Here is a 27,891-nt window from a genome sequence, read left to right as displayed (position 1 = left end):
AGAGTTTAGACACTAGGATAAGATAAGGAACACACCCATTATAAAGAAATCACATTAGGATTCTCTTTTTAAGCTGTTCCTTAAAACACTAGTGCTTAGGAAATCTATTGGAGGCAGAAGCAGTCAAGGGTAGCCTAGGGTTAGGGTTAGGCTTAGGGTACGGCTTAGGGTACGGGTTCGGGGAGGGCTTCGGGTACGGCGTAGGGTATGGGTTAGGGTTAGGGTTAGGGTTAGTGTTAGGGTTAGGGCTCGGTTTAGGGTATTGGTTAGGATTAGGGTACGTGTTAGGGTTAGTTTAGGGGTTAGGGTTAGGGTACGCTTTAGTGTTAGGGTAGTTATTAAACCTATCCCAGTCTCTAGATACCCCTTAGCACGTAAAGGAATATTATTTGGAGGTCCAGCCATGGAGAAGAGTTTAGACACTAGGATAAGATAAGGAACACACCCATTATAAAGAAATCACATTAGGATTCTCTTTTTAAGCTGTTCCTTAAAACACTAGTGCTTAGGAAATCTATTGGAGGCAGAAGCAGTCAAGGGTAGCCTAGGGTTAGGGTTAGGCTTAGGGTATGGCTTAGGGTACGGCTTAGGGTACGGGTTCGGGGAGGGCTTCGGGTACGGTGTAGGGTATGGGTTAGGGTTAGGGTTAGGGTTAGTGTTAGGGTTAGGGCTCGGTTTAGGGTATTGGTTAGGATTAGGGTACGTGTTAGTGTTAGGGTAGGGGTTAGGGTTAGGGTACGCGTTAGTGTTAGGGTAGTTATTAAACCTATCCCACTCTCTAGATACCCCTTAGCACGTAAAGGAATATTATTTGGGGGTCCATCCATGGAGAAGTGTTTAGACACTAGGATAAGATAAGGAACACACCCATTATAAAGAAATCACATTAGGATTCTCTTTTTAAATTGTTCCTTAAAACACTAGTGCTTAGGAAATCTATTGGAGGCAGAAGCAGTCAAGTGTAGCCTAGGGTTAGGGTTAGGCTTAGGGTACGGCTTAGGGTACGGCTTAGGGTACGGGTTCGGGGAGGGCTTCCGGTACAGCGTAGGGTATGGGTTAGGGTTAGGGTTAGGGTTAGTGTTAGGGTTAGGGCTCGGTTTAGGGTATTGGTTAGGATTAGGGTACGTGTTAGGGTTAGGGTAGGGGTTAGGGTTAGGGTACGCGTTAGTGTTAGGGTAGTTATTAAACCTATCCCACTCTCTAGATACCCCTTAGCACGTAAAGGAATATTATTTGGAGGTCCAGCCATGGAGAAGAGTTTAGACACTAGTATAAGATAAGGAACACACCCATTATAAAGAAATCACATTAGGATTCTTTTTTTAAGCTGTTCCTTAAAACACTAGTGCTTAGGAAATCTATTGGAGGCAGAAGCAGTCAAGGGTAGCCTAGGGTTAGGGTTAGGCTTAGGGTACGGCTTAGGGTACGGCTTAGGTTACGGGTTCGGGGAGGGCTTCGGGTACGGCGTAGGGTATGGGTTAGGGTTAGGGATAGGGTTAGTGTTAGGGTTAGGGCTCGGTTTAGGGTACGGGTTAGGATTAGGGTACATGTTAGGGTTAGGGTAGGGGTTAGGGTTAGGGTACGCGTTAGGGTTAGGGTAGTTATTAAACCTATCCCACTATCTAGATAAACCTTAGCACATAAAGGAATATTATTTTGTGGTCCAGCCATGGAGAAGAGTTTAGACACTAGGATAAGATAAGGAACACACCCATTATAAAGAAATCACATTAGGATTCTCTTTTTAAGCTGTTCCTTAAAACACTAGTGCTTAGGAAATCTATTGGAGGCAGAAGCAGTCAAGGGTAACCACGGGTTAGGGTTAGGCTTGGTGTTAGGCTTAGGGTACGGCTTACGGTACGGGTTCGGGGAGGGGTTCGGGTACGGCGTAGGGTATGGGTTAGGGTTAGTGTTAGGGTTAGTGTTAGGGTTAGGGCTCGGTTTAGGTTACAGGTTAGGATTAGGGTACATGTTAGGGTTAGGGTAGGGATTAGGGTTAGGGTACGCGTTAGGGTTCGGGTAGTTATTAAACCTATCCCACTCTCTAGATACACCTTAGCACGTAAAGCAATATTATTTGGGTGTCCAGCCATGGAGAAGAGTTTAGACACTAGGATAAGATAAGGAACACACCCATTATAAAGAAATCACATTAGGATTCTCTTTTTAAGCTCTTCCTTAAAACACTAGTGCTTAGGAAATCTATTGGAGGCAGAAGCAGTCAAGGGTAGCCTAGGGTTAGGGTTAGGCTTAGGGTACGGCTTAGGGTACGGCTTAGGGTACGGGTTCGGGGAGGGCTTCGGGTACGGCGTAGGGTATGGGTTAGAGTTAGGGTTAGGGTTAGTGTTAGGGTTAGGGCTCGGTTTAGGGTATTGGTTAGGATTAGGGTACGTGTTAGTGTTAGGGTAGGGGTTAGGGTTAGGGTACGCGTTAGAGTTAGGGTAGTTATTAAACCTATCCCACTCTCTAGATACCCCTTAGCACGTAAAGGAATATTATTTGGAGGTCCAGCCATGGAGAAGAGTTTAGACACTAGGATAAGATAAGGAACACACCCATTATAAAGAAATCACATTAGGATTCTCTTTTTAAGTTGTTTTTAAAACACAAGTGTTTAGGAAATCTATTGGAGGCAGAAGCAGTCAAGGGTAGCCTAGGTTTAGGGTTAGGCTTAGGGTACGGCTTAGGGTACGGCTTAGGGTACGGGTTCGGGGAGGGCTTCGGGTACGGCGTAGGGTATGGGTTAGGGTTAGGTTTAGGGTTAGTGTTAGGGTTAGGGCTCGGTTTAGGGTATTGGTTAGGATTAGGGTACGTGTTAGGGTTAGGGTAGGGGTTAGGGTTAGGGTACGCGTTAGTGTTAGGGTAGTTATTAAAACTATCCCACTCTCTAGATACCCCTTAGCACGTAAAGGCATATTATTTGGAGTTCCAGCCATGGAGAAGAGTTTAGACACTAGGATAAGATAAGGAACACACCCATTATAAAGAAATCACATTAGGATTCTCTTTTTAAGCTGTTCCTTAAAACACTAGTGCTTAGGAAATCTATTGGAGGCAGAAGCAGTCAAGGGTAGCCTAGGTTTAGGGTTAGCTTAGGGTACGGCTTAGGGTACGGCTTAGGGTACGGGTTCGGGGAGGGCTTCGGGTACGGCGTAGGGTATGGGTTAGGGTTAGGGTTAGGGTTAGTGTTAGGGTTAGGGCTCGGTTTAGGTTATTGGTTAGGATTAGGGTACGTGTTAGGGTTAGGGTAGGGTTTAGGGTTAGGGTACGCGTTAGTGTTAGGGTAGTTATTAAACCTATCCCAGTCTCTAGATACCCCTTAGCACGTATAGGAATATTATTTGGAGGTCCAGCCATGGAGAAGAGTTTAGACACTAGGATAAGATAAGGAACACACCCATTATAAATAAATCACATTAGGATTCTCTTTTTAAGCTGTTCCTTAAAACACTAGTGCTTAGGAAATCTATTGGAGGCAGAAGCAGTCAAGGGTAGCCTAGGGTTAGGGTTAGGCTTAGGGTACGGCTTAGGGTACGGCTTAGGGTACGGGTTCGGGGAGGGCTTCGGGTACGGCGTAGGGTATGGGTTAGGGTTAGGGTTAGTGTTAGGGTTAGGGCTCGGTTTAGGGTATTGGTTAGGAAGAGGGTACGTGTTAGGGTTAGGGTAGGGGTTAGGGTTAGGGTACGCGTTAGTGTTAGGGTAGTTATTAAACCTATCCCACTCTCTAGATACCCCTTAGCACGTAAAGGAATATTATTTGGAGGTCCAGCCTTGGAGAAGAGTTTAGACACTAGGATAAGATAAGGAACACACCCATTATAAAGAAATCACATTAGGATTCTCTTTTTAAGCTGTTCCTTAAAACACTAGTGCTTAGGAAATCTATTGGAGGCAGAAGCAGTCAAGGGTAGCCTAGGGTTAGGGTTAGGCTTGGTGTTAGGCTTAGGGTACGGCTTAGGGTACGGGTTCGGGGAGGGGTTCGGGTACGGCGTAGGGTATGGGTTAGGGTTAGGGTTAGGGTTAGTGTTAGGGTTAGGGATCCGTTTAGGGTACGTGTTAGGAGTAGGGTACATGTTAGGGTTAGGGCAGGGGTTAGGGTTAGGGTACGCGTTAGGGTTAGGGTAGTTATTAAACCTATCCCACTCTCTAGATACACCTTAGCACGTAAAGGAATATTATTTGGGGGTCCAGCCATGGAGAAGAGTTCAGACACTAGAATAAGATAAGGAACACACCCATTATAAAGAAATCACATTAGGATTCTCTTTTTAAGCTGTTCCTTAAAACACTAGTGCTTAGGAAATCTATTGGAGGCAGAAGCAGTCAAGGGAAGCCTAGGGTTAGGGTTAGGCTTAGGGTACGGCTTAGGGTAAGGCTTAGGGTACGGGTTGGGGAGGGCTTTTGGTACGGCGTAGGGTATTGGTTAGGGTTAGGGTTAGTGTTAGGGTTAGGGCTCGGTTTAGGGTATTGGTTAGGATTAGGGTACGTGTTAGGATTAGGGTAGGGGTTAGCGTTAGGGTACGCGTTAGTGTTAGGGTAGTTATTAAACCTAACCCAGTCTCTAGATACCCCTTAGCACGTAAAGGAATATTATTTGGAGGTCCAGCCATGGAGAAGAGTTTAGACACTAGGATAAGATAAGGAACACACCCATTATAAAGAAATCACATTAGGATTCTCTTTTTAAGCTGTTCCTTAAAACACTAGTGCTTAGGAAATCTATTGGAGGCAGAAGCATTCAAGGGTAGCCTAGGGTTAGGGTTAGGCATAGGGTTAGGCTTAGGGTACGGCTTAGGGTACGGGTTCGGGGAGGGGTTCGGGAACGGTGTAGGGTATGGGTTAGGGTTAGGGTTAGTGTTAGGGTTAGGGCTCGGTTTAGGGTACGGGTTAGGATTAGGGTAAATGTTAGGGTTAGGGTAGGGGTTAGGGTTAGGGTACGCATTAGGGTTAGGGTAGTTATTAAACCTATCCCACTCTCTAGATACATCTTAGCACGTAAAGGCATATTATTTGGAGTTCCAGCCATGGAGAAGAGTTTAGACACTAGGATAAGATAAGGAACACACCCATTATAAAGAAATCACATTAGGATTCTCTTTTTAAGCTGTTCCTTAAAACACTAGTGCTTAGGAAATCTATTGGAGGCAGAAGCAGTCAAGGGTAGCCTAGGTTTAGGGTTAGGCTTAGGGTACGGCTTAGGGTACGGCTTAGGGTACGGGTTCGGGGAGGGCTTCGGGTACGGCGTAGGGTATGGGTTAGGGTTAGGGTTAGGGTTAGTGTTAGGGTTAGGGCTCGGTTTAGGTTATTGGTTAGGATTAGGGTAGGTGTTAGGGTTAGGGTAGGGTTTAGGGTTAGGGTACGCGTTAGTGTTAGGGTAGTTATTAAACCTATCCCAGTCTCTAGATACCCCTTAGCACGTATAGGAATATTATTTGGAGGTCCAGCCATGGAGAAGAGTTTAGACACTAGGATAAGATAAGGAACACACCCATTATAAAGAAATCACATTAGGATTCTCTTTTTAAGCTGTTCCTTAAAACACTAGTGCTTAGGAAATCTATTGGAGGCAGAAGCAGTCAAGGGTAGCCTAGGGTTAGGGTTAGGCTTAGGGTACGGCTTAGGGTACGGCTTAGGGTACGGGTTCGGGGAGGGCTTCGGGTACGGCGTAGGGTATGGGTTAGGGTTAGGGTTAGTGTTAGGGTTAGGGCTCGGTTTAGGGTATTGGTTAGGAAGAGTGTACGTGTTAGGGTTAGGGTAGGGGTTAGGGTTAGGGTACGTGTTAGTGTTAGGGTAGTTATTAAACCTATCCCACTCTCTAGATACCCCTTAGCACGTAAAGGAATATTATTTGGAGGTCCAGCCATGGAGAAGAGTTTAGACACTAGGATAAGATAAGGAACACACCCATTATAAAGAAATCACATTAGGATTCTCTTTTTAAGCTGTTCCTTAAAACACTAGTGCTTAGGAAATCTATTGGAGGCAGAAGCAGTCAAGGGTAGCCTAGGGTTAGGGTTAGGCTTGGTGTTAGGCTTAGGGTACGGCTTAGGGTACGGGTTCGGGGAGGGGTTCGGGTACGGCGTAGGGTATGGGTTAGGGTTAGGGTTAGTGTTAGGGTTAGGGATCCGTTTAGGGTACGTGTTAGGAGTAGGGTACATGTTAGGGTTAGGGTAGGGGTTAGGGTTAGGGTACGCGTTAGGGTTAGGGTAGTTATTAAACCTATCCCACTCTCTAGATACCCCTTAGCACGTAAAGGAATATTATTTGGGGGTCCAGCCATGGAGAAGAGTTCAGACACTAGAATAAGATAAGGAACACACCCATTATAAAGAAATCACATTAGGATTCTCTTTTTAAGCTGTTCCTTAAAACACTAGTGCTTAGGAAATCTATTGGAGGCAGAAGCAGTCAAGGGAAGCCTAGGGTTAGGGTTAGGCTTAGGGTACGGCTTAGGGTAAGGCTTAGGGTACGGGTTGGGGAGGGCTTTTGGTACGGCGTAGGGTATTGGTTAGGGTTAGGGTTAGTGTTAGGGTTAGGGCTCGGTTTAGGGTATTGGTTAGGATTAGGGTACGTCTTAGGATTAGGGTAGGGGTTAGCGTTAGGGTACGCGTTAGTGTTAGGGTAGTTATTAAACCTAACCCAGTCTCTAGATACCCCTTAGCACGTAAAGGAATATTATTTGGAGGTCCAGCCATGGAGAAGAGTTTAGACACTAGGATAAGATAAGGAACACACCCATTATAAAGAAATCACATTAGGATTCTCTTTTTAAGCTGTTCCTTAAAACACTAGTGCTTAGGAAATCTATTGGAGGCAGAAGCATTCAAGGGTAGCCTAGGGTTAGGGTTAGGCATAGGGTCAGGCTTAGGGTACGGCTTAGGGTACGGGTTCGGGGAGGGGTTCGGGAACGGCGTAGGGTATGGGTTAGGGTTAGGGTTAGGGTTAGTGTTAGGGTTAGGGCTCGGTTTAGGGTATTGGTTAGGATTAGGGTACGTGTTAGGGTTAGGGTAGGGGTTAGGGTTAGGGTACGCGTTAGTGTTAGGGTAGTTATTAAACCTATCCCACTCTCTAGATACCCCTTAGCACGTAAAGGAATATTATTTGGAGGTCCAGCCATGGAGAAGAGTTTAGACACTAGGATAAGATAAGGACACACCCATTATAAAGAAATCATATTAGGATTCTCTTTTTAAGCTTTTCCTTAAAACTCTAGTGCTTAGGAAATCTATTGGAGGCAGAAGCATTCAAGAGTAGCCTAGGGTTAGGGTTAGGCTTAGGGTACGGCTTAGGGTACGGCTTAGGGTACGGGTTCGGGGAAGGGTTCGGGAACGGCGTAGGGTATGGTATAGGGTTAGGGTTAGGGTTAGTGTTAGGGTTAGGGCTCGGTTTAGGGTACGGGTTAGGATTAGGGTACATGTTAGGGTTAGGGTAGGGGTTAGGGTTAGGGTACGCATTAGGGTTAGGGTAGTTATTAAACCTATCCCACTCTCTAGATACATCTTAGCACGTAAAGGCATATTATTTGGAGTTCCAGCCATGGAGAAGAGTTTAGACACTAGGATAAGATAAGGAACACACCCATTATAAAGAAATCACATTAGGATTCTCTTTTTAAGCTGTTCCTTAAAACACTAGTGCTTAGGAAATCTATTGGAGGCAGAAGCAGTCAAGGGTAGCCTAGGTTTAGGGTTAGGCTTAGGGTACGGCTTAGGGTACGGCTTAGGGTACGGGTTCGGGGAGGGCTTCGGGTACGGCGTAGGGTATGGGTTAGGGTTAGGGTTAGGGTTAGTGTTAGGGTTAGGGCTCGGTTTAGGTTATTGGTTAGGATTAGGGTACGTGTTAGGGTTAGGGTAGGGTTTAGGGTTAGGGTACGCGTTAGTGTTAGGGTAGTTATTAAACCTATCCCAGTCTCTAGATACCCCTTAGCACGTATAGGAATATTATTTGGAGGTCCAGCCATGGAGAAGAGTTTAGACACTAGGATAAGATAAGTAACACACCCATTATAAAGAAATCACATTAGGATTCTCTTTTTAAGCTGTTCCTTAAAACACTAGTGCTTAGGAAATCTATTGGAGGCAGAAGCAGTCAAGGGTAGCCTAGGGTTAGGTTTAGGCTTAGGGTACGGCTTAGGGTACGGCTTAGGGTACGGGTTCGGGGAGGGCTTCGGGTACGGCGTAGGGTATGGGTTAGGGTTAGGGTTAGTGTTAGGGTTAGGGCTCGGTTTAGGGTATTGGTTAGGAAGAGGGTACGTGTTAGGGTTAGGGTAGGGGTTAGGGTTAGGGTACGTGTTAGTGTTAGGGTAGTTATTAAACCTATCCCACTCTCTAGATACCCCTTAGCACGTAAAGGAATATTATTTGGAGGTCCAGCCATGGAGAAGAGTTTAGACACTAGGATAAGATAAGGAACACACCCATTATAAAGAAATCACATTAGGATTCTCTTTTTAAGCTGTTCCTTAAAACACTAGTGCTTAGGAAATCTATTGGAGGCAGAAGCAGTCAAGGGTAGCCTAGGGTTAGGGTTAGGCTTGGTGTTAGGCTTAGGGTACGGCTTAGGGTACGGGTTCGGGGAGGGGTTCGGGTACGGCGTAGGGTATGGGTTAGGGTTAGGGTTAGTGTTAGGGTTAGGGATCCGTTTAGGGTACGTGTTAAGAGTAGGGTACATGTTAGGGTTAGGGTAGGGGTTAGGGTTAGGGTACGCGTTAGGGTTAGGGTAGTTATTAAACCTATCCCACTCTCTAGATACACCTTAGCACGTAAAGGAATATTATTTGGGGGTCCAGCCATGGAGAAGAGTTCAGACACTAGAATAAGATAAGGAACACACCCATTATAAAGAAATCACATTAGGATTCTCTTTTTAAGCTGTTCCTTAAAACACTAGTGCTTAGGAAATCTATTGGAGGCAGAAGCAGTCAAGGGAAGCCTAGGGTTAGGGTTAGGCTTAGGGTACGGCTTAGGGTAAGGCTTAGGGTACGGGTTGGGGAGGGCTTTTGGTACGGCGTAGGGTATTGGTTAGGGTTAGGGTTAGTGTTAGGGTTAGGGCTCGGTTTAGGGTATTGGTTAGGATTAGGGTACGTCTTAGGATTAGGGTAGGGGTTAGCGTTAGGGTACGCGTTAGTGTTAGGGTAGTTATTAAACCTAACCCAGTCTCTAGATACCCCTTAGCACGTAAAGGAATATTATTTGGAGGTCCAGCCATGGAGAAGAGTTTAGACACTAGGATAAGATAAGGAACACACCCATTATAAAGAAATCACATTAGGATTCTCTTTTTAAGCTGTTCCTTAAAACACTAGTGCTTAGGAAATCTATTGGAGGCAGAAGCATTCAAGGGTAGCCTAGGGTTAGGGTTAGGCATAGGGTTAGGCTTAGGGTACGGCTTAGGGTACGGGTTCGGGGAGGGGTTCGGGAACGGCGTAGGGTATGGGTTAGGGTTAGGGTTAGGGTTAGTGTTAGGGTTAGGGCTCGGTTTAGGGTATTGGTTAGGATTAGTGTACGTGTTAGGGTTAGGGTAGGGGTTAGGGTTAGGGTACGCGTTAGTGTTAGGGTAGTTATTAAACCTATCCCACTCTCTAGATACCCCTTAGCACGTAAAGGAATATTATTTGGAGGTCCAGCCATGGAGAAGAGTTTAGACACTAGGATAAGATAAGGACACACCCATTATAAAGAAATCACATTAGGATTCTCTTTTTAAGCTTTTCCTTAAAACTCTAGTGCTTAGGAAATCTATTGGAGGCAGAAGCATTCAAGAGTAGCCTAGGGTTAGGGTTAGGCTTAGGGTACGGCTTAGGGTACGGCTTAGGGTACGGGTTCGGGGAAGGGTTCGGGAACGGCGTAGGGTATGGTATAGGGTTAGGGTTAGGGTTAGTGTTAGGGTTAGGGCTCGGTTTAGGGTACGGGTTAGGATTAGGGTACATGTTAGGGTTAGGGTAGGGGTTAGGGTTAGGGTACGCGTTAGGGTTAGGGTAGTTATTAAACCTATCCCACTCTCTAGATACCCCTTAGCACGTAAAGGAATATTATTTTGAGTTCCAGCTATGGAGAAGAGTTTAGACACTAGGATAAGATAAGGAACACACCCATTATAAAGAAATCACATTAGGATTCTCTTTTTAAGCTGTTCCTTAAAACACTAGTGCTTAGGAAATCTATTGGAGGCAGAAGCAGTCAAGGGTAGCCTAGGGTTAGGGTTAGGCTTAGGGTACGGCTTAGGGTACGGGTTCGGGGAGGGCTTCGGGTACGGCGTAGGGTACGGCGTAGGGTATGGGTTAGGGTTAGGGTTAGGGTTAGTGTTAGGGTTAGGGCTCGGTTTAGGGTATTGGTTTGGATTAGGGTACGTGTTAGGGTTAGGGTAGGGGTTAGGGTTAGGGTACGCGTTAGTGTTAGGGTAGTTATTAAACCTATCCCAATCTCTAGATACCCCTTAGCACGTAAAGGAATATTATTTGGAGGTCCAGCCATGGAGAAGAGTTTAGACACTAGGATAAGTTAAGGAACACACCCATTATAAAGAAATCACATTAGGATTCTCTTTTTAAGCTGTTCCTTAAAACACTAGTGCTTAGGAAATCTATTGGAGGCAGAAGCAGTCAAGGGTAGCCTAGGGTTAGGGTTAGGCTTAGGGTACGGCTTGGGGTACGGCTTAGGGTACGGGTTCGGGGAGGGCTTCGGGTACGGCGTAGGGTATGGGTTAGGGTTAGGGTTAGGGTTAGTGTTAGGGTTAGGGCTCGGTTTAGGGTATTGGTTAGGATTAGGGTACGTGTTAGGGTTAGGGTAGGGGTTAGGGTTAGGGTACGCGTTAGTGTTAGGGTACTTATTAAACCTATCCCACTCTCTAGATACCCCTTAGCACGTAAAGGAATATTATTTGGAGGTCCAGCCATGGAGAAGAGTTTAGACACTAGTATAAGATAAGGAACACACCCATTATAAAGAAATCACATTAGGATTCTTTTTTTAAGCTGTTCCTTAAAACACTAGTGCTTAGGAAATCTATTGGAGGCAGAAGCAGTCAAGGGTAGCCTAGGGTTAGGGTTAGGCTTAGGGTACGGCTTAGGGTACGGCTTAGGTTACGGGTTCGGGGAGGGCTTCGGGTACGGCGTAGGGCATGGGTTAGGGTTAGGGTTAGGGTTAGTGTTAGGGTTAGGGCTCGGTTTAGGGTACGGGTTAGGATTAGGGTACATGTTAGTGTTAGGGTAGGGGTTAGGGTTATGGTACGCGTTAGGGTTAGGGTAGTTATTAAACCTATCCCACTATCTAGATACCCCTTAGCACATAAAGGAATATTATTTGGGGGTCCAGCCATGGAGAAGAGTTTAGACACTAGGATAAGATAAGGAACACACCCATTATAAAGGAATCACATTAGGATTCTCTTTTTAAGCTGTTCCTTAAAACACTAGTGCTTAGGAAATCTATTGGAGGCAGAAGCAGTCAAGGGTAACCAAGGGTTAGGGTTAGGCTTGGTGTTAGGCTTAGGGTACGGCTTAGGGTACGGGTTCAGGGAGGGGTTCGGGTACGGCGTAGGGTATGGGTTAGGGTTAGGGTTCGGGTTAGTGTTAGGGTTAGGGCTCCGTTTAGGGTACTTGTTAGGATTAGGGTACGTGTTAGGGTTAGGGTAGGGGTTAGGGTTAGGGTACGCGTTAGTGTTAGGGTAGTTATTAAACCTATCCCACTCTCTAGATACCCCTTAGCACGTAAAGGAATATTATTTGGAGGTCCAGCCATGGAGAAGAGTTTAGACACTAGGATAAGATAAGGAACACACCCATTATAAAGAAATCACATTAGGATTCTCTTTTTAAGCTGTTCCTTAAAACACTAGTGCTTAGGAAATTTATTGGAGGCAGAAGCATTCAAGGGTAGCCTAGGGTTAGGGTTAGGCGTAGGGTTAGGCTTAGGGTACGGCTTACGGTACGGGTTCGGGGAGGGGTTCGGGAACGGCGTAGGGTATGGGTTAGGGTTAGGGTTAGGGTTAGTGTTAGGGTTAGGGCTCGGTTTAGGTTACAGGTCAGGATTAGGGTACATGTTAGGGTTAGGGTAGGGATTAGGGTTAGGGTACGCGTTAGGGTTAGGGTAGTTATTAAACCTATCCCACTCTCTAGATACACCTTAGCACGTAAAGCAATATTATTTGGGTGTCCAGCCATGGAGAAGAGTTTAGACACTAGGATAAGATAAGGAACACACCCATTATAAAGAAATCACATTAGGATTCTCTTTTTAAGCTGTTCCTTAAAACACTAGTGCTTAGGAAATCTATTGGAGGCAGAAGCAGTCAAGGGTAGCCTAGGGTTAGGGTTAGGCTTAGGGTACGGCTTAGGGTACGGCTTAGGGTACGGGTTCGGGGAGGGCTTCGGGTAAGGCGTAGGGTATGGGTTAGGGTTAGGGTTAGGGTTAGTGTTAGGGTTAGGGCTCGGTTTAGGGTACGGGTTAGGATTCGGGTACATGTTAGGTTTAGGGTAGGGGTAGGGTTAGGGTACGCGTTAGGGTTAGGGTAGTTATTAAACCTATCCCACTCTCTAGATACACCTTAGCACGTAAAGGAATATTATTTGGGGGTCCAGCCATGGAGAAGAGTTTAGACAGTAGGATAAGATAAGGAACACAACCATTATAAAGAAATCACACTAGGATTCTCTTTTGAAGCTGTTCCTTAAAACACTAGTGCTTAGGAAATCTATTGGAGGCAGAAGCAGTCAAGGGAAGCCTAGGGTTAGGGTTAGGCTTAGGGTACGGCTTAGGGTAAGGCTTAGGGTACGGGTTCGGGGAGGGCTTTTGGTACGGCGTAGGGTATTGGTTAGGGTTAGGGTTAGTGTTAGGGTTAGGGCTCGGTTTAGGGTACGGGTTAGGATTAGGGTACATGTTAGGGTTAGGGTAGGGGTTAGGGTTAGGGTACGCGTTAGGGTTAGGGTAGTTATTAAACCTATCCCACTCTCTAGATACCCCTTAGCACGTAAAGGAATATTATTTTGAGTTCCAGCTATGGAGAAGAGTTTAGACACTAGGATAAGATAAGGAACACACCCATTATAAAGAAATCACATTAGGATTCTCTTTTTAAGCTGTTCCTTAAAACACTAGTGCTTAGGAAATCTATTGGAGGCAGAAGCAGTCAAGGGTAGCCTAGGGTTAGGGTTAGGCTTAGGGTACGGCTTAGGGTACGGGTTCGGGGAGGGCTTCGGGTACGGCGTAGGGTACGGCGTAGGGTATGGGTTAGGGTTAGGGTTAGGGTTAGTGTTAGGGTTAGGGCTCGGTTTAGGGTATTGGTTTGGATTAGGGTACGTGTTAGGGTTAGGGTAGGGGTTAGGGTTAGGGTACGCGTTAGTGTTAGGGTAGTTATTAAACCTATCCCAATCTCTAGATACCCCTTAGCACGTAAAGGAATATTATTTGGAGGTCCAGCCATGGAGAAGAGTTTAGACACTAGGATAAGTTAAGGAACACACCCATTATAAAGAAATCACATTAGGATTCTCTTTTTAAGCTGTTCCTTAAAACACTAGTGCTTAGGAAATCTATTGGAGGCAGAAGCAGTCAAGGGTAGCCTAGGGTTAGGGTTAGGCTTAGGGTACGGCTTGGGGTACGGCTTAGGGTACGGGTTCGGGGAGGGCTTCGGGTACGGCATAGGGTATGGGTTAGGGTTAGGGTTAGGGTTAGTGTTAGGGTTAGGGCTCGGTTTAGGGTATTGGTTAGGATTAGGGTACGTGTTAGGGTTAGGGTAGGGGTTAGGGTTAGGGTACGCGTTAGTGTTAGGGTACTTATTAAACCTATCCCACTCTCTAGATACCCCTTAGCACGTAAAGGAATATTATTTGGAGGTCCAGCCATGGAGAAGAGTTTAGACACTAGTATAAGATAAGGAACACACCCATTATAAAGAAATCACATTAGGATTCTTTTTTTAAGCTGTTCCTTAAAACACTAGTGCTTAGGAAATCTATTGGAGGCAGAAGCAGTCAAGGGTAGCCTAGGGTTAGGGTTAGGCTTAGGGTACGGCTTAGGGTACGGCTTAGGTTACGGGTTCGGGGAGGGCTTCGGGTACGGCGTAGGGCATGGGTTAGGGTTAGGGTTAGGGTTAGTGTTAGGGTTAGGGCTCGGTTTAGGGTACGGGTTAGGATTAGGGTACATGTTAGGGTTAGGGTAGGGGTTAGGGTTAGGGTACGCGTTAGGGTTAGGGTAGTTATTAAACCTATCCCACTATCTAGATACCCCTTAGCACATAAAGGAATATTATTTGGGGGTCCAGCAATGGAGAAGAGTTTAGACACTAGGATAAGATAAGGAACACACCCATTATAAAGGAATCACATTAGGATTCTCTTTTTAAGCTGTTCCTTAAAACACTAGTGCTTAGGAAATCTATTGGAGGCAGAAGCAGTCAAGGGTAACCAAGGGTTAGGGTTAGGCTTGGTGTTAGGCTTAGGGTACGGCTTAGGGTACGGGTTCAGGGAGGGGTTCGGGTACGGCGTAGGGTATGGGTTAGGGTTAGGGTTCGGGTTAGTGTTAGGGTTAGGGCTCCGTTTAGGGTATTGGTTAGGATTAGGGTACGTGTTAGTGTTAGGGTAGGGGTTAGGGATAGGGTACGCGTTAGTGTTAGGGTAGTTATTAAACCTATCCCACTCTCTAGATACCCCTTAGCACGTAAAGGAATATTATTTGGAGGTCCAGCCATGGAGAAGAGTTCAGACACTAGAATAAGATAAGGAACACACCCATTATAAAGAAATCACAATAGGATTCTCTTTTTAAGCTGTTCCTTAAAACACTAGTGCTTAGGAAATCTATTGGAGGCAGAAGCAGTCAAGGGTAGCCTAGGGTTAGGGTTAGGCTTAGGGTACGGCTTAGGGTACGGGTTCGGGGAGGGCTTCGGGTAAGGCGTAGGGTATGGGTTAGGGTTAGGGTTAGGGTTAGTGTTAGGGTTAGGGCTCGGTTTAGGGTACGGGTTAGGATTCGGTACATGTTAGGTTTAGGGTAGGGGTAGGGTTAGGGTACGCGTTAGGGTTAGGGTAGTTATTAAACCTATCCCACTCTCTAGATACACCTTAGCACGTAAAGGAATATTATTTGGGGGTCCAGCCATGGAGAAGAGTTTAGACACTAGGATAAGATAAGGAACACAACCATTATAAAGAAATCACATTAGGATTCTCTTTTTAAGCTGTTCCTTAAAACACTAGTGCTTAGGAAATCTATTGGAGGCAGAAGCAGTCAAGGGAAGCCTAGGGTTAGGGTTAGGCTTAGGGTACGGCTTAGGGTAAGGCTTAGGGTACGGGTTCGGGGAGGGCTTTTGGTACGGCGTAGGGTATTGGTTAGGGTTAGGGTTAGTGTTAGGGTTAGGGCTCGGTTTAGGGTACGGGTTAGGATTAGGGTACATGTTAGGGTTAGGGTAGGGGTTAGGGTTAGGGTACGCGTTAGAGTTAGGGTAGTTATTAAACCTATCCCACTCTCTAGATACCCCTTAGCACGTAAAGGAATATTATTTTGAGTTCCAGCTATGGAGAAGAGTTTAGACACTAGGATAAGATAAGGAACACACCCATTATAAAGAAATCACATTAGGATTCTCTTTTTAAGCTGTTCCTTAAAACACTAGTGCTTAGGAAATCTATTGGAGGCAGAAGCAGTCAAGGGTAGCCTAGGGTTAGGGTTAGGCTTAGGGTACGGCTTAGGGTACGGGTTCGGGGAGGGCTTCGGGTACGGCGTAGTGTACGGCATAGGGTATGGGTTAGGGTTAGGGTTAGGGTTAGTGTTAGGGTTAGGGCTCGGTTTAGAGTATTGTTTTGGATTAGAGTACGTGTTAGGGTTAGGGTAGGGGTTAGGGTTAGGGTACGCGTTAGTGTTAGGGTAGTTATTAAACCTATCCCAATCTCTAGATACCCCTTAGCACGTAAAGGAATATTATTTGGAGGTCCAGCCATGGAGAAGAGTTTAGACACTAGGATAAGTTAAGGAACACACCCATTATAAAGAAATCACATTAGGATTCTCTTTTTAAGCTGTTCCTTAAAACACTAGTGCTTAGGAAATCTATTGGAGGCAGAAGCAGTCAAGGGTAGCCTAGGGTTAGGGTTAGGCTTAGGATACGGCTTGGGGTACGGCTTAGGGTACGGGTTCGGGGAGGGCTTCGGGTACGGCGTAGGGTATGGGTTAGGGTTAGGGTTAGGGTTAGTGTTAGGGTTAGGGCTCGGTTTAGGGTATTGGTTAGGATTAGGGTACGTGTTAGGGTTAGGGTAGGGGTTAGGGTTAGGGTACGCGTTAGTGTTAGGGTACTTATTAAACCTATCCCACTCTCTAGATACCCCTTAGCACGTAAAGGAATATTATTTGGAGGTCCAGCCATGGAGAAGAGTTTAGACACTAGTATAAGATAAGGAACACACCCATTATAAAGAAATCACATTAGGATTCTTTTTTTAAGCTGTTCCTTAAAACACTAGTGCTTAGGAAATCTATTGGAGGCAGAAGCAGTCAAGGGTAGCCTAGGGTTAGGGTTAGGCTTAGGGTACGGCTTAGGGTACGGCTTAGGTTACGGGTTCGGGGAGGGCTTCGGGTACGGCGTAGGGCATGGGTTAGGGTTAGGGTTAGGGTTAGTGTTAGGGCTCGGTTTAGGGTACGGGTTAGGATTAGGGTACATGTTAGGGTTAGGGTAGGGGTTAGGGTTAGGGTACGCGTTAGGGTTAGGGTAGTTATTAAACCTATCCCACTCTCTAGATACCCCTTAGCACGTAAAGGAATATTATTTTGAGTTCCAGCTATGGAGAAGAGTTTAGACACTAGGATAAGATAAGGAACACACCCATTATAAAGAAATCACATTAGGATTCTCTTTTTAAGCTGTTCCTTAAAACACTAGTGCTTAGGAAATCTATTGGAGGCAGAAGCAGTCAAGGGTAGCCTAGGGTTAGGGTTAGGCTTAGGGTACAGCTTAGGGTACGGGTTCGGGGAGGGCTTCGGGTACGGCGTAGGGTACGGCGTAGGGTATGGGTTAGGGTTAGGGTTAGGGTTAGTGTTAGGGTTAGGGCTCGGTTTAGGGTATTGGTTTGGATTAGGGTACGTGTTAGGGTTAGGGTAGGGGTTAGGGTTAGGGTACGCGTTAGTGTTAGGGTAGTTATTAAACCTATCCCAATCTCTAGATACCCCTTAGCACGTAAAGGAATATTATTTGGAGGTCCAGCCATGGAGAAGAGTTTAGACACTAGGATAAGTTAAGGAACACACCCATTATAACGAAATCACATTAGGATTCTCTTTTTAAGCTGTTCCTTAAAACACTAGTGCTTAGGAAATCTATTGGAGGCAGAAGCAGTCAAGGGTAGCCTAGGGTTAGGGTTAGGCTTAGGGTACGGCTTGGGGTACGGCTTAGGGTACGGGTTCGGGGAGGGCTTCGGGTACGGCGTAGGGTATGGGTTAGGGTTAGGGTTAGGGTTAGTGTTAGGGTTAGGGCTCGGTTTAGGGTATTGGTTAGGATTAGGGTACGTGTTAGGGTTAGGGTAGGGGTTAGGGTTAGGGTACGCGTTAGTGTTAGGGTACTTATTAAACCTATCCCACTCTCTAGATACCCCTTAGCACGTAAAGGAATATTATTTGGAGGTCCAGCCATGGAGAAGAGTTTAGACACTAGTATAAGATAAGGAACACACCCATTATAAAGAAATCACATTAGGATTCTTTTTTTAACCTGTTCCTTAAAACACTAGTGCTTAGGAAATCTATTGGAGGCAGAAGCAGTCAAGGGTAGCCTAGGGTTAGGGTTAGGCTTAGGGTACGGCTTAGGGTACGGCTTAGGTTACGGGTTCGGGGAGGGCTTCGGGTACGGCGTAGGGCATGGGTTAGGGTTAGGGTTAGGGTTAGTGTTAGGGTTAGGGCTCGGTTTAGGGTACGGGTTAGGATTAGGGTACATGTTAGGGTTAGGGTAGGGGTTAGGGTTAGGGTACGCGTTAGGGTTAGGGTAGTTATTAAACCTATCCCACTATCTAGATACCCCTTAGCACATAAAGGAATATTATTTGGGGGTCCAGCCATGGAGAAGAGTTTAGACACTAGGATAAGATAAGGAACACACCCATTATAAAGGAATCACATTAGGATTCTCTTTTTAAGCTGTTCCTTAAAACACTAGTGCTTAGGAAATCTATTGGAGGCAGAAGCAGTCAAGGGTAACCAAGGGTTAGGGTTAGGCTTGGTGTTAGGCTTAGGGTACGGCTTAGGGTACGGGTTCAGGGAGGGGTTCGGGTACGGCGTAGGGTATGGGTTAGGGTTAGGGTTCGGGTTAGTGTTAGGGTTAGGGCTCGGTTTAGGGTATTGGTTAGGATTAGGGTACGTGTTAGTGTTAGGGTAGGGGTTAGGGTTAGGGTACGCGTTAGTGTTAGGGTAGTTATTAAACCTATCCCACTCTCTAGATACCCCTTAGCACGTAAAGGAATATTATTTGGAGGTCCAGCCATGGAGAAGAGTTCAGACACTAGAATAAGATAAGGAACACAACCATTATAAAGAAATCACATTAGGATTCTCTTTTTAAGCTGTTCCTTAAAACACTAGTGCTTAGGAAATCTATTGGAGGCAGAAGCAGTCAAGGGAAGCCTAGGGTTAGGGTTAGGCTTAGGGTACGGCTTAGGGTAAGGCTTAGGGTACGGGTTCGGGGAGGGCTTTTGGTACGGCGTAGGGTATTGGTTAGGGTTAGGGTTAGTGTTAGGGTTAGGGCTCGGTTTAGGGTACCGGTTAGGATTAGGGCACATGTTAGGGTTAGGGTACGCGTTAGGGTTAGGGTAGTTATTAAACCTATCCCACTCTCTAGATACCCCTTAGCACGTAAAGGAATATTATTTTGAGTTCCAGCTATGGAGAAGAGTTTAGACACTAGGATAAGATAAGGAACACACCCATTATAAAGAAATCACATTAGGATTCTCTTTTTAAGCTGTTCCTTAAAACACTAGTGCTTAGGAAATCTATTGGAGGCAGAAGCAGTCAAGGGTAGCCTAGGGTTAGGGTTAGGCTTAGGGTACGGCTTAGGGTACGGGTTCGGGGAGGGCTTCGGGTACGGCGTAGGGTACGGCGTAGGGTATGGGTTAGGGTTAGGGTTAGGGTTAGTGTTAGGGTTAAGGCTCGGTTTAGGGTATTGGTTTGGATTAGGGTACGTGTTAGGGTTAGGGTAGGGGTTAGGGTTAGGGTACGCGTTAGTGTTAGGGTAGTTATTAAACCTATCCCAATCTCTAGATACCCCTTAGCACGTAAAGGAATATTATTTGGAGGTCCAGCCATGGAGAAGAGTTTAGACACTAGGATAAGTTAAGGAACACACCCATTATAAAGAAATCACATTAGGATTCTCTTTTTAAGCTGTTCCTTAAAACACTAGTGCTTAGGAAATCTATTGGAGGCAGAAGCAGTCAAGGGTAGCCTAGGGTTAGGGTTAGGCTTAGGGTACGGCTTGGGGTACGGCTTAGGGTACGGGTTCGGGGAGGGCTTCGGGTACGGCGTAGGGTATGGGTTAGGGTTAGGGTTAGGGTTAGTGTTAGGGTTAGGGCTCGGTTTAGGGTATTGGTTAGGATTAGGGTACGTGTTAGGGTTAGGGTAGGGGTTAGGGTTAGGGTACGCGTTAGTGTTAGGGTACTTATTAAACCTATCCCACTCTCTAGATACCCCTTAGCACGTAAAGGAATATTATTTGGAGGTCCAGCCATGGAGAAGAGTTTAGACACTAGTATAAGATAAGGAACACACCCATTATAAAGAAATCACATTAGGATTCTTTTTTTAAGCTGTTCCTTAAAACACTAGTGCTTAGGAAATCTATTGGAGGCAGAAGCAGTCAAGGGTAGCCTAGGGTTAGGGTTAGGCTTAGGGTACGGCTTAGGGTACGGCTTAGGTTACGGGTTCGGGGAGGGCTTCGGGTACGGCGTAGGGCATGGGTTAGGGTTAGGGTTAGGGTTAGTGTTAGGGTTAGGGCTCGGTTTAGGGTACGGGTTAGGATTAGGGTACATGTTAGGGTTAGGGTAGGGGTTAGGGTTAGGGTACGCGTTAGGGTTATGGTAGTTATTAAACCTATCCCACTATCTAGATACCCCTTAGCACATAAAGGAATATTATTTGGGGGTCCAGCCATCGAGAAGAGTTTAGACACTAGGATAAGATAAGAAACACACCCATTATAAAGAAATCACATTAGGATTCTCTTTTTAAGCTGTTCCTTAAAACACTAGTGCTTAGGAAATCTATTGGAGGCAGAAGCAGTCAAGGGAAGCCTAGGGTTAGGGTTAGGCTTAGGGTACGGCTTAGGGTAAGGCTTAGGGTAAGGGTTCGGGGAAGGCTTTTGGTACGGCGTAGGGTATTGGTTAGGGTTAGGGTTAGTGTTAGGGTTAGGGCTCGGTTTAGGGTACGGGTTAGGATTAGGGTACATGTTAGGGTTAGGGTAGGGGTTAGGGTTAGGGTACGCGTTAGGGTTAGGGTAGTTATTAAACCTATCCCACTCTCTAGATACCCCTTAGCACGTAAAGGAATATTATTTTGAGTTCCAGCTATGGAGAAGAGTTTAGACACTAGGATAAGATAAGGAACACACCCATTATAAAGAAATCACATTAGGATTCTCTTTTTAAGCTGTTCCTTAAAACACTAGTGCTTAGGAAATCTATTGGAGGCAGAAGCAGTCAAGGGTAGCCTAGGGTTAGGGTTAGGCTTAGGGTACGGCTTAGGGTACGGGTTCGGGGAGGGCTTCGGGTACGGCGTAGGGTATGGGTTAGGGTTAGGGTTAGGGTTAGTGTTAGGGTTAGGGCTCGGTTTAGGGTGTTGGTTTGGATTAGGGTACGTGTTAGGGTTAGGGTAGGGGTTAGGGTTAGGGTACGCGTTAGTGTTAGGGTAGTTATTAAACCTATCCCAATCTCTAGATACCCCTTAGCACGTAAAGGAATATTATTTGGAGGTCCAGCCATGGAGAAGAGTTTAGACACTAGGATAAGTTAAGGAACACACCCATTATAAAGAAATCACATTAGGATTCTCTTTTTAAGCTGTTCCTTAAAACACTAGTGCTTAGGAAATCTATTGGAGGCAGAAGCAGTCAAGGGTAGCCTAGGGTTAGGGTTAGGCTTAGGGTACGGCTTGGGGTACAGCTTAGGGTACGGGTTCGGGGAGGGCTTTGGGTACGGCGTAGGGTATGGGTTAGGGTTAGGGTTAGGGTTAGTGTTAGGGTTAGGGCTCGGTTTAGGGTATTGGTTAGGATTAGGGTACGTGTTAGGGTTAGGGTAGGGGTTAGGGTTAGGGTACGCGTTAGTGTTAGGGTACTTATTAAACCTATCCCACTCTCTAGATACCCCTTAGCACGTAAAGGAATATTATTTGGAGGTCCAGCCATGGAGAAGAGTTTAGACACTAGTATAAGATAAGGAACACACCCATTATAAAGAAATCACATTAGGATTCTTTTTTTAAGCTGTTCCTTAAAACACTAGTGCTTAGGAAATCTATTGGAGGCAGAAGCAGTCAAGGGTAGCCTAGGGTTAGGGTTAGGCTTAGGGTACGGCTTAGGGTACGGCTTAGGTTACGGGTTCGGGGAGGGCTTCGGGTACGGCGTAGGGCATGGGTTAGGGTTAGGGTTAGGGTTAGTGTTAGGGTTAGGGCTCGGTTTAGGGTACGGGTTAGGATTAGGGTACATGTTAGGGTTAGGGTAGGGGTTAGGGTTAGGGTACGCCTTAGGGTTAGGGTAGTTATTAAACCTATCCCACTATCTAGATACCCCTTAGCACATAAAGGAATATTATTTGGGGGTCCAGCCATGGAGAAGAGTTTAGACACTAGGATAAGATAAGGAACACACCCATTATAAAGGAATCACATTAGGATTCTCTTTTTAAGCTGTTCCTTAAAACACTAGTGCTTAGGAAATCTATTGGAGGCAGAAGCAGTCAAGGGTAACCAAGGGTTAGGGTTAGGCTTGGTGTTAGGCTTAGGGTACGGCTTAGGGTACGGGTTCAGGGAGGGGTTCGGGTACGGCGTAGGGTATGGGTTAGGGTTAGGGTTCGGGTTAGTGTTAGGGTTAGGGCTCGGTTTAGGGTATTGGTTAGGATTAGGGTACGTGTTAGTGTTAGGGTAGGGGTTAGGGTTAGGGTACGCGTTAGTGTTAGGGTAGTTATTAAACCTATCCCACTCTCTAGATACCCCTTAGCACGTAAAGGAATATTATTTAGAGGTCCAGCCATGGAGAAGAGTTCAGACACTAGAATAAGATAAGGAACACACCCATTATAAAGAAATAACAATAGGATTCTCTTTTTAAGCTGTTCCTTAAAACACTAGTGCTTAGGAAATCTATTGGAGGCAGAAGCAGTCAAGGGTAGCCTAGGGTTAGGGTTAGGCTTAGGGTACGGCTTAGGGTACGGCTTAGGGTACGGGTTCGGGGAGGGCTTCGGGTAAGGCGTAGGGTATGGGTTAGGGTTAGGGTTAGGGTTAGTGTTAGGGTTAGGGCTCGGTTTAGGGTACGGGTTAGGATTCGGGTACATGTTAGGTTTAGGGTAGGGGTAGGGTTAGGGTACGCGTTAGGGTTAGGGTAGTTATTAAACCTATCCCACTCTCTAGATACACCTTAGCACGTAAAGGAATATTATTTGGGGGTCCAGCCATGGAGAAGAGTTTAGACACTAGGATAAGATAAGGAACACAACCATTATAAAGAAATCACATTAGGATTCTCTTTTTAAGCTGTTCCTTAAAACACTAGTGCTTAGGAAATCTATTGGAGGCAGAAGCAGTCAAGGGTAACCAAGGGTTAGGGTTAGGCTTGGTGTTAGGCTTAGGGTACGGCTTAGGGTACGGGTTCAGGGAGGGGTTCGGGTACGGCGTAGGGTATGGGTTAGGGTTAGGGTTCGGGTTAGTGTTAGGGTTAGGGCTCGGTTTAGGGTATTGGTTAGGATTAGGGTACGTGTTAGTGTTAGGGTAGGGGTTAGGGTTAGGGTACGCGTTAGTGTTAGGGTAGTTATTAAACCTATCCCACTCTCTAGATACCCCTTAGCACGTAAAGGAATATTATTTGGAGGTCCAGCCATGGAGAAGAGTTCAGACACTAGAATAAGATAAGGAACACAACCATTATAAAGAAATCACATTAGGATTCTCTTTTTAAGCTGTTCCTTAAAACACTAGTGCTTAGGAAATCTATTGGAGGCAGAAGCAGTCAAGGGAAGCCTAGGGTTAGGGTTAGGCTTAGGGTACGGCTTAGGGTAAGGCTTAGGGTACGGGTTCGGGGAGGGCTTTTGGTACGGCGTAGGGTATTGGTTAGGGTTAGGGTTAGTGTTAGGGTTAGGGCTCGGTTTAGGGTACGGGTTAGGATTAGGGCACATGTTAGGGTTAGGGTAGGGGTTAGGGTTAGGGTACGCGTTAGGGTTAGGGTAGTTATTAAACCTATCCCACTCTCTAGATACCCCTTAGCACGTAAAGGAATATTATTTTGAGTTCCAGCTATGGAGAAGAGTTTAGACACTAGGATAAGATAAGGAACACACCCATTATAAAGAAATCACATTAGGATTCTCTTTTTAAGCTGTTCCTTAAAACACTAGTGCTTAGGAAATCTATTGGAGGCAGAAGCAGTCAAGGGTAGCCTAGGGTTAGGGTTAGGCTTAGGGTACGGCTTAGGGTACGGGTTCGGGGAGGGCTTCGGGTACGGCGTAGGGTACGGCGTAGGGTATGGGTTAGGGTTAGGGTTAGGGTTAGTGTTAGGGTTAAGGCTCGGTTTAGGGTATTGGTTTGGATTAGGGTACGTGTTAGGGTTAGGGTAGGGGTTAGGGTTAGGGTACGCGTTAGTGTTAGGGTAGTTATTAAACCTATCCCAATCTCTAGATACCCCTTAGCACGTAAAGGAATATTATTTGGAGGTCCAGCCATGGAGAAGAGTTTAGACACTAGGATAAGTTAAGGAACACACCCATTATAAAGAAATCACATTAGGATTCTCTTTTTAAGCTGTTCCTTAAAACACTAGTGCTTAGGAAATCTATTGGAGGCAGAAGCAGTCAAGGGTAGCCTAGGGTTAGGGTTAGGCTTAGGGTACGGCTTGGGGTACGGCTTAGGGTACGGGTTCGGGGAGGGCTTCGGGTACGGCGTAGGGTATGGGTTAGGGTTAGGGTTAGGGTTAGTGTTAGGGTTAGGGCTCGGTTTAGGGTATTGGTTAGGATTAGGGTACGTGTTAGGGTTAGGGTAGGGGTTAGGGTTAGGGTACGCGTTAGTGTTAGGGTACTTATTAAACCTATCCCACTCTCTAGATACCCCTTAGCACGTAAAGGAATATTATTTGGAGTTCCAGCCATGGAGAAGAGTTTAGACACTAGGATAAGATAAGGAACACACCCATTATAAAGAAATCACATTAGGATTCTCTTTTTAAGCTGTTCCTTAAAACACTAGTGCTTAGGAAATCTATTGGAGGCAGAAGCAGTCAAGGGTAGCCTAGGGTTAGGGTTAGGCTTAGGGTACGGCTTAGGGTACGGGTTCGGGGAGGGCTTCGGGTACGGCGTAGGGTACGGCGTAGGGTATGGGTTAGGGTTAGGGTTAGGGTTAGTGTTAGGGTTAAGGCTCGGTTTAGGGTATTGGTTTGGATTAGGGTACGTGTTAGGGTTAGGGTAGGGGTTAGGGTTAGGGTACGCGTTAGTGTTAGGGTAGTTATTAAACCTATCCCAATCTCTAGATACCCCTTAGCACGTAAAGGAATATTATTTGGAGGTCCAGCCATGGAGAAGAGTTTAGACACTAGGATAAGTTAAGGAACACACCCATTATAAAGAAATCACATTAGGATTCTCTTTTTAAGCTGTTCCTTAAAACACTAGTGCTTAGGAAATCTATTGGAGGCAGAAGCAGTCAAGGGTAGCCTAGGGTTAGGGTTAGGCTTAGGGTACGGCTTGGGGTACGGCTTAGGGTACGGGTTCGGGGAGGGCTTCGGGTACGGCGTAGGGTATGGGTTAGGGTTAGGGTTAGGGTTAGTGTTAGGGTTAGGGCTCGGTTTAGGGTATTGGTTAGGATTAGGGTACGTGTTAGGGTTAGGGTAGGGGTTAGGGTTAGGGTACGCGTTAGTGTTAGGGTACTTATTAAACCTATCCCACTCTCTAGATACCCCTTAGCACGTAAAGGAATATTATTTGGAGGTCCAGCCATGGAGAAGAGTTTAGACACTAGTATAAGATAAGGAACACACCCATTATAAAGAAATCACATTAGGATTCTTTTTTTAAGCTGTTCCTTAAAACACTAGTGCTTAGGAAATCTATTGGAGGCAGAAGCAGTCAAGGGTAGCCTAGGGTTAGGGTTAGGCTTAGGGTACGGCTTAGGGTACGGCTTAGGTTACGGGTTCGGGGAGGGCTTCGGGTACGGCGTAGGGCATGGGTTAGGGTTAGGGTTAGGGTTAGTGTTAGGGTTAGGGCTCGGTTTAGGGTACGGGTTAGGATTAGGGTACATGTTAGGGTTAGGGTAGGGGTTAGGGTTAGGGTACGCGTTAGGGTTAGGGTAGTTATTAAACCTATCCCACTATCTAGATACCCCTTAGCACATAAAGGAATATTATTTGGGGGTCCAGCCATCGAGAAGAGTTTAGACACTAGGATAAGATAAGAAACACACCCATTATAAAGAAATCACATTAGGATTCTCTTTTTAAGCTGTTCCTTAAAACACTAGTGCTTAGGAAATCTATTGGAGGCAGAAGCAGTCAAGGGAAGCCTAGGGTTAGGGTTAGGCTTAGGGTACGGCTTAGGGTAAGGCTTAGGGTAAGGGTTCGGGGAAGGCTTTTGGTACGGCGTAGGGTATTGGTTAGGGTTAGGGTTAGTGTTAGGGTTAGGGCTCGGTTTAGGGTACGGGTTAGGATTAGGGTACATGTTAGGGTTAGGGTAGGGGTTAGGGTTAGGGTACGCGTTAGGGTTAGGGTAGTTATTAAACCTATCCCACTCTCTAGATACCCCTTAGCACGTAAAGGAATATTATTTTGAGTTCCAGCTATGGAGAAGAGTTTAGACACTAGGATAAGATAAGGAACACACCCATTATAAAGAAATCACATTAGGATTCTCTTTTTAAGCTGTTCCTTAAAACACTAGTGCTTAGGAAATCTATTGGAGGCAGAAGCAGTCAAGGGTAGCCTAGGGTTAGGGTTAGGCTTAGGGTACGGCTTAGGGTACGGGTTCGGGGAGGGCTTCGGGTACGGCGTAGGGTATGGGTTAGGGTTAGGGTTAGGGTTAGTGTTAGGGTTAGGGCTCGGTTTAGGGTGTTGGTTTGGATTAGGGTACGTGTTAGGGTTAGGGTAGGGGTTAGGGTTAGGGTACGCGTTAGTGTTAGGGTAGTTATTAAACCTATCCCAATCTCTAGATACCCCTTAGCACGTAAAGGAATATTATTTGGAGGTCCAGCCATGGAGAAGAGTTTAGACACTAGGATAAGTTAAGGAACACACCCATTATAAAGAAATCACATTAGGATTCTCTTTTTAAGCTGTTCCTTAAAACACTAGTGCTTAGGAAATCTATTGGAGGCAGAAGCAGTCAAGGGTAGCCTAGGGTTAGGGTTAGGCTTAGGGTACGGCTTGGGGTACAGCTTAGGGTACGGGTTCGGGGAGGGCTTTGGGTACGGCGTAGGGTATGGGTTAGGGTTAGGGTTAGGGTTAGTGTTAGGGTTAGGGCTCGGTTTAGGGTATTGGTTAGGATTAGGGTACGTGTTAGGGTTAGGGTAGGGGTTAGGGTTAGGGTACGCGTTAGTGTTAGGGTACTTATTAAACCTATCCCACTCTCTAGATACCCCTTAGCACGTAAAGGAATATTATTTGGAGGTCCAGCCATGGAGAAGAGTTTAGACACTAGTATAAGATAAGGAACACACCCATTATAAAGAAATCACATTAGGATTCTTTTTTTAAGCTGTTCCTTAAAACACTAGTGCTTAGGAAATCTATTGGAGGCAGAAGCAGTCAAGGGTAGCCTAGGGTTAGGGTTAGGCTTAGGGTACGGCTTAGGGTACGGCTTAGGTTACGGGTTCGGGGAGGGCTTCGGGTACGGCGTAGGGCATGGGTTAGGGTTAGGGTTAGGGTTAGTGTTAGGGTTAGGGCTCGGTTTAGGGTACGGGTTAGGATTAGGGTACATGTTAGGGTTAGGGTAGGGGTTAGGGTTAGGGTACGCGTTAGGGTTAGGGTAGTTATTAAACCTATCCCACTATCTAGATACCCCTTAGCACATAAAGGAATATTATTTGGGGGTCCAGCCATGGAGAAGAGTTTAGACACTAGGATAAGATAAGGAACACACCCATTATAAAGGAATCACATTAGGATTCTCTTTTTAAGCTGTTCCTTAAAACACTAGTGCTTAGGAAATCTATTGGAGGCAGAAGCAGTCAAGGGTAACCAAGGGTTAGGGTTAGGCTTGGTGTTAGGCTTAGGGTACGGCTTAGGGTACGGGTTCAGGGAGGGGTTCGGGTACGGCGTAGGGTATGGGTTAGGGTTAGGGTTCGGGTTAGTGTTAGGGTTAGGGCTCGGTTTAGGGTATTGGTTAGGATTAGGGTACGTGTTAGTGTTAGGGTAGGGGTTAGGGTTAGGGTACGCGTTAGTGTTAGGGTAGTTATTAAACCTATCCCACTCTCTAGATACCCCTTAGCACGTAAAGGAATATTATTTAGAGGTCCAGCCATGGAGAAGAGTTCAGACACTAGAATAAGATAAGGAACACACCCATTATAAAGAAATAACAATAGGATTCTCTTTTTAAGCTGTTCCTTAAAACACTAGTGCTTAGGAAATCTATTGGAGGCAGAAGCAGTCAAGGGTAGCCTAGGGTTAGGGTTAGGCTTAGGGTACGGCTTAGGGTACGGCTTAGGGTACGGGTTCGGGGAGGGCTTCGGGTAAGGC

Source organism: Balaenoptera physalus, assembly GCF_965194825.1.
Source record: "Balaenoptera physalus genome assembly, chromosome: X".
Lineage (NCBI taxonomy): Eukaryota > Metazoa > Chordata > Mammalia > Artiodactyla > Balaenopteridae > Balaenoptera > Balaenoptera physalus.
This window is presented reverse-complemented; position numbering follows the sequence as displayed.